General features: G+C 31.3%; 1 long non-coding RNA gene across 1 annotated transcript; it reads left to right on the top strand.

Moving 5' to 3' along the window:
* The first annotated feature begins 1,713 nt into the window (after positions 1-1,713).
* LOC143190639 (uncharacterized) lies at positions 1,714-10,601 on the top strand. The gene is made up of 3 exons (XR_013004296.1): positions 1,714-2,021; positions 6,421-6,537; positions 10,266-10,601. It is a non-coding gene; the product is annotated as an uncharacterized LOC143190639 (long non-coding RNA).
* The last annotated feature ends 350 nt before the right edge of the window (positions 10,602-10,951 follow it).

Here is a 10,951-nt window from a genome sequence, read left to right on the forward strand (position 1 = left end):
CTTGACTCTATAACAGTCAGTCTAGTTTAGTAACTATTCAGTCCAAATGACCGATGTCCTATAAGAGCAAACAAAATTTTACATTGTACCGTAGTGTACACCTTTGATTATTTAGTAAAAACTTTTGAAAAAAGAAACTAAGTGTGATTTTTGTTTATATATATGATAAAATGTTATATATATGATTTTTGTTTATATATATGAATAAAGCAGTAGACCCACAAATTGAGACTGATTCTATAGAGACAAAATAGGTCAGTAGGTCTTTAGCTATGTTTTTAATTTTACTCAGCGATTTTGCCACGTCGATAATAACAGTGTCAACATTTTGAGTGAAGCAACTTTTGTTATTGTGAAGAGAATGGGTAAAAAGGAATTTCGCGTGTTGATAAAATATTGCTTTTTGAAAGGAAAAATACAGTTGAAGCAAAAATTTGGCTTGATGTCGAGTTTCCGGATACTGCCCAGGAAAATCAATGTACATCATATCATTCACGAATATTTTAGCATGAGAAAGCTCTGTGCAAAGTGAGTGCCGCGCGAGAACAGGAAATAGTCGCTGGGGGGACAGATCTGGAGAATACGGTGGATGAGGAAGCAATTCGAAGCTCAATTCATGGATTTTTACGATTTTTTTTGTTGAAGTAGCACTTTATTTTTCTTCAAATGCGGCCGTTTTTCGGCGATTTCGTCCTTCAAACGGTCCAATAACGCTATGTAATAGTCGCTGTTGATAGTCCTTCCTTTTTCAAGATAGTCAATGAAAATTATTCTACGCGCATCCCAAAATGCAGACGCCATAACCTTTGGAGCGGGTTCATCATGTGTAGTCCACTCAGATGACTGTTGATTGGACTTCGGAGTGAAATGATGAAGACATGTTTCATCCATTGTCATATATCGACGCAAAAACTCTTGATCATCTTCCAACACTGGTCCTAATCATTAACTCGTCGTTGTTTGTGGTTAAAAGTGAGCTCGCGCGGCACCCACTTTGCACAGAGCTTTCTCATACCCAAATGTTCGTAAATGATATGATCTACACGTTCAGTTGACATCTTTAGAGTGTCTGCTATTTCATTCAATTTCAATGTATGGTCATTCAAAATCATTTTGTGGATTTTTTAATTGTTTTCGTTGGTAACAAGCTCTTTTAGGCATCCACTGCATTTACCGTCTTCGGTGCTCATTTCACCACGTCTAAACTTAGCATACCAATCCTTGATGGTTGATTTTCCTGGGGCAGTGTCCAGAAACTCGACATCAAGCCAAGTTTTTGCTTCAACTGTATTTGACCCTTCAAAGAGCAATATATTATCAACACGCGAAATTCCTTTTTATCCCTTTGTTACACAATAACAAAAGTTGCTTCACGCAAAATGTTATAATTCACAAACTAATAATCCGACAGCTGTCATTTATACATGCATCTTTTGAGGGTTAGGGCTAACTAAAAAATAGAGGGATTTAGTTCTAGTAGCGCCATCTATGTGTCAGGCCGGGGACTTTTCAATTGACCTGTTATTTCCTTAAGTCTTTCAGTTTTACCATTAGCCTAATTTATAAAAAAATTAGTTTAATTAATAACTTTCATTTTTCGTCTCCCTTGAATTCTTGATATTTTTTAATGTTTATTGTTCCAAGCTTAAAAGGTTTAAAAGGTTTTATTTTGAAGAACGTATGTTGTATGTTGAAACAACCTTTTTCACTGATATAGTTCTTATCATATGGAATGGTAAATAGTTGCTAAACCCGCAAACAGGTTTTTGTAGTTCAAGTGTTGAGTCCGGTCATATATCAGCCATGGAAAACAGAATATTTTTATTACAAGTGAAAACATTTATTAGCGCTTTATGCGCTCGCCAATTGTGTACTTCAGGTGTACGCGGGTGGCCAAAATTATTTCTAAAATGCCCTTGAGATTGAGGTTACAAAGGAAACATGTTAGAAGGTATGGTGTCCTGTCTTGCAGAGGGACTTTTCTTGAATGCAAATGGCTTAGATGAAATTACTAAGATGAGGTATATATATGTATATATATATATATGTATATTGATTACAACAATATTATAAATGGTGCCGTCTGCATAGCTTATACATTTGTAAAATTATTTGTGAACATCGCATGTATATTCTTCCACCAATTTGCCTTTATTGATCTTTTAAATAGCACTGTTTCTAACCAAATTTTCATGGTACACCCTGTATTGAATGATTTCCCAAGTTTGATGATGGCTCACATTCCAGAACAACTCTAAATTTACTTAAAAGGTTTTCGTCCATTCTTTTATCACTACGGATAATATTTGGATCTACCACCATGACTCTGAGTAAAAGAACAAAAACTAAGGAGTTACGTAAACTAGTGTTGGGCATAATCGAAACAAATTGGTTTTCAATTTCGACTGCATGCAACCCTCAGTGTACATTATAAAATTCTATTTCGTATTGTATTGTTACTTATTTTTCATTAATGTTACGAAATCCATGTTTAATTATGTAAATAATCTTATCGTCAGTTGCGAGTAATCAGATGTCGCATTTTTTTATCTAATCTAATGTTTTGAATGTATCTATGGTGTTTCAGCACTAAGGTTTTGTTGTATATTTGTTTTGGAGAAAAAATTTTAAAACAATTAAATGAAATTAATTAACATTAATGAGTAATTTGTTGATATTATATTAATATACATTATGTTAATTATATTAATACATGAATAGTATAGCCAGTCTAATAAAACAACCAACAGACGTAATCAAGATGTTTAATGTATTGCATATAGCAATTTGTAAATTCGCTTTAAAATCAAACTATATTTTTCACTTCTCATTTCATTCTAGTTAAAAACATATGATACATCTGATTCATCCGTTCGACCATGTAACCGAATCAACCGGTTTTCAAACGTCTGCAAATTCTTCCAAACATTAGTGATTATAATTACATATTATAGATCAGTGAACCTTGCTTTGGCATTTTGCTTATTTTGATAAATTTCACCTAAACACCTTTAGATAAAAACACATAAAGAAACGAAGAATAGATACAGTGCTATCAAAATGACTTGACAAGAAAACACTTCACTCAAATGTTACTTGGCTATACAATTGTTAATTAGGTGAGTTAGGCTTCCAGGAGATACCACTACATTAAAAAACGCTCCTAGAGGTCTACCTTAGAGGTGGTGTCAAAAGGAGTTCAATGTGAATATAATAAAACACAATCCTGACCTATAACAGGTCAATTGAAAAGTGCCCGGCCTGAAACATAGATGACGGCACTACAATTAAATCCATTTGTTTTTTAGTTAGCTCTAACCCTCAAAAGATGGGTGTATAAATTTGACAGCTGTCGGATCATTGGTTTGTGGATTATAGCATTTTGAGTGAAGCAACTTTTGTTAATGTGAAAAAAATGGATAAAAAGGAATTTTTTTAAAAAGGAAAAAATACAGTTGAAGCAAAAGCTTAGCTTGATGTCGAGTTTCCGGACACTGCTCCAGGAAAATTAACCATCAAGGATTGGTATGCTAAGTTAAGATGTGGTGAAATGAGCACCAAAGACGGTGAACGCAGTGGACGCCTAAAAGAGGTTGTTACCGACGAAAACATTAAAAAATCCACAAAATGATTTTGAATGGCCGTAAATTGAAATTGAATGAAATAGCAGACACTCTAAAGATATCAACTGAACGTGTACATCATATCATTCACGAATATTTGGGTATGAGAAACCTCTGCGCAAAGTCGGTGCCACTCGAGCTCACTTTTGACCAAAAACAACGACGAGTTGATGATTCGCAGTAGTGTTTGAAGATGATCGTAATAAACCCGAATTTTTCCGTCGATATATATATCAACGGATGAAACATGGCTTCATCATTTCACCCCGAAGTACAATCGACAGTCATCCGACTGGACTGTACACGATGAACCCACTCCAAAGCATGGGAAAACGCAACAGTCGGCGGCAAGGCAATTGTCGAGAAACGGCCGCATTTGAAAAAAAATAAAGTGCTACTTCACCAAAACAATCGTGTCACAAGTCAGTGAAAACGATGGCAAAAATCCATGAATTGTGCTTCGAATTGCTTCCTCATCCACCGTATTCTCCAGATCTGTCCCCCAGTGACTATTCCTGTTTTCAGATCTCAAAAGAATGCTCGCTAGGAATACATTTTCCTCGAATGAAGAGGTGATCGCCGAAACTGAGGCCTATTTCGAAGCAAAGGACAAATCGTACTACAAAAATGGTATCAAGAAGTTAGACGGTCGCTATAATCAGTGTATCACCCTTAAGAGAATTATGTTGAATAAAAAAAACTAATTTTGCCAAAAAAGAAGTGTTTTACTATGGTAAGTCGGGGACTTTTCAATGAAAATAATATTTAGAATAAGACTAACTAATTAAGTTAATATTTTACGCCGATAATCCCGATTTTCTACATGTCATGTATAATACATTTAATTAAATTTATTTTATAATTAATATAATATAAATTTATAAATTAATTTACATTACATTAATTATTTATATTATATTATTTATAATTTAATTAATATAAATTTATTTACATCTTTTTCGGAAATATATAATATACTAAAATATAATAATCTTGCCATAGACCATGTTTTATACTATTATATATATTAATTATAATTAATATATAACCACTTTACAGATTAATAATATAAAATGCAATTTAAAATTTATAAAAATATATAAGCGCTTATATATCTTACATCGTATACATATATTTGTACGTATGAAAGAGAGAGATCCTGGTCTATTAATTAACTGATACATAAAGATATAAGAATGATACCAAATATGACTAATTTTTGACAAATTTTAATCAGCTAAAAAGATATTTTTTGTAGTATGTTCTATTTAATTTTGAATATTTTTACACACTTAAAACTAAGTATATAGATACTAAAATGATACTGATGGTCGTCTCGTCACTATTTTATCTATGAGAGATCATTCCAGGCATTACTACCCAGGTGAACTGAATAATTTACCATTTCGTATTTTTCTTGGATTGTCACCGTTGATGTTTTGGATATATCTTTCAGCAAATAATAAAAATCTATGTTAAAAAATGCAAATAAAAATAACACCAGTAACCTTTTAATGTTATGTTTAACTTGTGTGCTGACAGCTAGCTAAACCATTTAATTGTTTCAATAAACCTTTTAAATTGTTACTTAATTTTAAATGTGTAGTATACTTTGGTACTTAATTGTAAAAATTTATTAATATGTTAAAGTTTATTTATCAATATATATTACAAAAAAAATATATATATATATATATATATATATATATATATATATATATATATATATATATATATAAGATATAGTGTGTGACTGATTTGTTCTTCACGTGCACGCTTAAATAAAATTAAAAGCATTTCAATTTGGTTTGGTTATGTTTGGTTTTCATTTTTGCAGGCATCATAAAATATAAAATAAACTCGTTATTCTATGGTCTGTGGTTATAGGCCTGTATTTCGCTACGAAATGTAAAACTAGTTTACGATATTGTTTCTCTTAAAAAAAAATCATCACAATGCGACTACAGTTAGTGGAATTGAAAGTTGAAAAACTTATCTCACAATAAAATCAAACTTGTACCAACATTAAACAAGAACAAAATATTACTTAGATATTTTAATAGATAATTTATTATCTATTACAATTATTAGATTAATTAAATTAGATACTTAGATAATTTATTAGTAAATATTACAAAAAATTAACTTAGATACTTTGCATACTTTGCGTACAAGCATGTACAATATTGCCTGTAATGGTGTCAGTATCCATTCCTTACATTTTCTTACCAAATGTACATACTTTACATACTACTATTTTTTAACAACCATGATATCAGGTAGGTACCATGATATCAATGTTGATATATACAAATTTAACATACCATACCGAATAGTGTTACTATCCTCGTAATTTTGTTGATATTGTAACATCTAGAAGATTTTCTTTCTCATATTTTAATATGAGTTACGTTTTCGAATAAATTTTGTTCTAGTGAAATATAATATACTAACAAGGACTTATTGGGATTAATATATATTCATGAACTCATTTTGTTGCCTCAACTAAGCAATAATTTGTTAATTTCTTCGATTATCGATAAAAACTAGCGCTTTGTTATTTTTATCTGAATTTCATTAAATTTATACAACCGTATATAAAAAATTAACGAATAAGTGAAAACATAACCCTCGAATTAGGGTATCATCTAGAATGAGACGTAGAATATCGTAATGCGCCTGCGCAGAACGAACCAATCATGCACTACATCTTGTTCATTTCCTTATAGTCTATAACCTTCTAGCGTCTACAATTATTTCTGTTTTGTTTACATTTCTGGTGTTTGTTATATTTTAGAAGGCTACATTGGTGACGTGATTGCAATAAGACATACAACGATTTTATGGACAAAGTCACAAACTACATTCGAAAAAATGCAGTGCACAAACAGCAGCAAGTGGAGATGCCGAGAAGGTAAGAAGTGTAAATCTACCACCTTTTGACACGTGAAACTAAAACGTGAGTTAGCGCAACTGGAAAGGCAATTACACTTTCGGTGGATTAAAGCTATAGAGTAATAGAGATATAACTCAATAGGGGAGTCTGGCGCAAAATTCTGCTTTGCCCAACATCCAGACGGCGCCATAATGGGCCATTCAAGTTATTTGATTGGTCAATTTAAATCTCCATTATAAGCACCTGTAAGAGAAATATTTTTCTGTGAAGACATTTGATTGGCTCATTAGTAATGTTTAGCATGTGACAGCCTTGACGTCATGTTTAATTGATCAATATAAATATTATATACTTATAGTCAATTCAAAATAGCAGTGACACGATGTGTCAATATGTGTCTGTCTAAAGCTGTACATTTGTTTTACAGTCAGACAATATTATCCTTGCCATTTTATTCTATTTAAAAAGAGATAGAATGCTGTTAGAGAAGTTCGAAAATGTAACGGAATGAGCCTGCAAAAGTTGTACGTTTGCCAAACGTCTGAAAATTCTTCAAAATATTATAATTACGAGTTATAAACCGACAAACGTTGTTTTAACGCTATCATAGGAAATCATATTAAAGAATGAACTATTTCAATTTCTTACTCGATAAATATAAATTAAATATTTAATTACATTTTATGTAATTTACTTTTTTAGAAATAAGTCTGAGAAAAGATACATAGTAGATCAGATTACTGAATGTTATGGCCACAGAGTATTACGTCTTCCTCCCTATCACTGCATTTTTAATCCAATTTAGTTGATATGGGATATAGCAAAGAATTATTACAATAGATATTCAAGGTCGAGTAGGATATTCAAACCAGAACTGCCTGGGTTTATGGAAAGAGGCATTGTCGAAAATAACAGCTTCAGTTTGTGTGAGCTTTGGTTATTAACTTGACTAGTGTTTCTCAAAGTGACAGTGGTTGACTAAAACTTTATGAATGTTGGTTTCTGATTCAATGCTGACGATTACCAAGACAGGGTGATGAAATGGGAAAACCACTAAAGGTCAATATATAATTAATATACTTTAGTTGAAGGGAATTGTGTTATAGAGTGTGAAAGCTTAATGAGCATGTGTGTTATTGTTCAGAATATAAATGAACATTTGGTTAACATGTATGAAAAGAGAAATAACATTACGAGAATTATGAGAATGCAGTGCAGATAGTAATAGGACAAACTAAAGAAAAATATAGTAATATTATAATGACTTTACAAGGATACATTGCATCGAAAGAAACAAGAACTAAGCGCAAAACATTAATATGCTCTCTAATGAAAGTAAAATACATTACTCCGATATACAATTGTTAATTACGTGGATTAGGCTTTCGGGGAATACCACTACATACAAAAACGCGCCTAGAACCCTACCGATACTAGTGTGGAAAAAAGCTCAATGTATATATTTAATAAAACAACTCTAACCTATAAATTATTGTGGCTGTAATATTAATTGTAGTTTTAAATTTTTCTATAATAAATTCATTTGATGTATTATAATGTTAAAATAAATTATATTTAATAGAATATTTGTTCAATTATTTTATTTATATAAATTTTAATATATATCTTATATGTCAGAGCCAAAATGTACTAAAACTCAGAGTTGCTGCGGCAACATTGCGACGTTTTGACAGGTCTCCCGTGTCACTGCTATTTTGAATTGACATATATATATATATATATATATATATATATATATATATATATATATATAACCATAAGCAAAAACATGGTGCATTGCAAATCAAAATTATCTCTTCCGTCTTTTTCCTTTTTCATAGTTGTTTAGTGACATCAATTTAATAGGATCTATCAGAGTTCTGTCTTTTAGTTTTTTTTAACAGAAAGCAAGCTTTGAGTCTCTCCCTCTTAATACTCTATTCACCTATTTTGCTCAAAAGTATACATAAGACACCTTGGTAATACTCTTAATATTTTATCCGAAAGATCATTATGGAATGTACAATTGTAGAGTTTTAATTTTTTTTTGTCTTTTTTTAAACATTTGATAAAAATTTTGTTTTATTATCGACGTGGCAAAATCGCTGAATAAAATAAAAGACGTAGCTCAAAGATCTACCAACAGTATAATAAAACAATTTTGTTGGAGTCTGGGGCACGAGATATTGTCTTGCCTCTATAAAATCAGTCTCAATTTGTGGACCTACTGATTTATTCATAATTGTATGTAAACAAAAATCACACTTAATTTCTTTTTTCAAAAGTTTTACTAAATAACCTGAGATGTACACTATGGTACAATGTAAAACTTTGTTTACTCTTATAGGAACATCTGAACTGAAGTTATAGAGTCAAGTAATAAACAGTAAGAATGAGCAGAAAGAGGGATACTGGCTGAATTAATACAAACTTTACCATTACCTTCTGGAGTTTGTTCAAATGTCGATGACACTTGCTTCCAACACCCTGGTTGTGGGCTTTGAACGATGGAAATAGGCAGTACAAATATATTAAGACAGTTTAGAAACTAATGGTAACAATTATGAACAGAAATGTGACTGACCCTTTCAATTTATCTTCTATATCATTTTGATTTCCATTTGTACATATTCTGGGCTTGTCGTATTATTTTCACCATCACTAAATTGTTCATAAGTACTTAAAGGAAAGTTTAAATGTATCACAAAAATGTCTATGAGACGGTAACGATTATAAATCTGTTTCATATTTAACCCAACCAGTTTAGGATTTTTAATGTTTTCTACACATTTCTTAAAGATCGCCGTTTACTTTTTTAACGGAAAACGATGATGCATTCCCTTACTATCTGTGCATCCGGGCACACAACACGTCCTAAAACAAGAATGCATTTCAACTACCGACTTGTATATACTAATAAAATAAAATAATAATTTAATGTATAAAAGTTATAGAAGGCTAACCACACTGTTCTCTGACCAACAAATCATAGAACGAAATGAACCAATCAGATTCCGTCGCGGCTCTTAGCAATAGCGGAAAAAACAAGTAATATGTTAAAATTAGCGACATCTACATGTTGGAAGTCATGAAAGATTTCCCCAAAATTTTCTATAAAGTTTAATCTCTATTTCTCTATAGATTAAAGCAGACGAAACAAAATATTCCTCCGTAGTTTTCACATATATCGGGTTTTCTTGCACGTGCTCGATAATGCCACTCTCCAGCAAGTAGCTGACATAATTGAACCTTCACTAGCTACAAACAAATGTGATGTTCTAAAGAGTCTAATAAGCATATACTAGTGGTCGCTTAATCATACAAATTAATCAAATCAAATTAATCATGCTTTTCTCATACTATACTAATAGAACTAATATAAAAGTGATATCTTACTAAAACTTGTTTTCACATTATTTGCAATATAAGATCAGAAACGTATTTGATACATGATATTATTTAAAATAATAAATTCCAGTAGATTAAAACATATTAACGTATATGTAAACTATCTCAAGATCTAACACTCACTAACGTTTTTTAAATTCCATTTAAATAAATCTAATTTCCATTAATTTTCAATAATTTACGGAGTATTAACACGTGTAAATTACTACGCCTTTGAACATTATAACAAAGTATGTTATCATAAATAAGAATAAAAGAGGTCGTTACCGACGAAAACATTTAAAAAATCCACAAAATGATTTTGAATGACCGTAAATTGAAATTGAATGAAATTGCAGACACTCTAAAGATATCAACTGAACATGTACATCAAATCATTCACGAATATTTGGGTATGAGAAAGCTCTGTGCAAAGTGGGTGCCGCGCGAGTTCACTTTTGACCGAAACAACGACGAGTTGATGATTCGGAGCATGGAAACATGGCTCCATTTCACTCCGAAGTCCAATTCAAACAGTGCTCCGAATGATTCGGAGCAGTGTTTCAAGATGATCAAGCGTAATAAACTCGAGTTTTTGCGTCGATATGTGACAATGGATAAAACATGGTTCAATCGACAGTCATCCGAGTGGACTGCACACGATGAACCCACTCCAAAGCGTGATAATGGTAATGGTATGTTTGCAAATTATGTGGTTACTTTCATTTTAAATACTGCATATTTTTATTAATTCATTTATGTACTCATATAGTCCTTATCATTTATCAATATTTCTCACCTAAAATACATATTACAAGAACAATAAATACACTAATATTAAACGGTTGATTAAAGGAATAATTCTCTACCTAAATTTGTAAATAAAATTGCATTATTCTTTGCTTATTTATTTCAGTCTTCGATCTCACCCTTGCAGATTACTCAACTTTAGTTTGTCTTCCGTTGCTTTCATTTATCTATTGCTTTTTACTTTGTCTTATTTACCATGTGTCCCATTTCAAATCCTATGAAACAATTTTATAAT

This window comes from Rhynchophorus ferrugineus, unplaced genomic scaffold, assembly GCF_030347505.1.
Source record: "Rhynchophorus ferrugineus isolate W39M unplaced genomic scaffold, kcgeb_rfMv2 rfM2, whole genome shotgun sequence".
In the NCBI taxonomy this organism is placed as follows: domain Eukaryota; kingdom Metazoa; phylum Arthropoda; class Insecta; order Coleoptera; family Curculionidae; genus Rhynchophorus; species Rhynchophorus ferrugineus.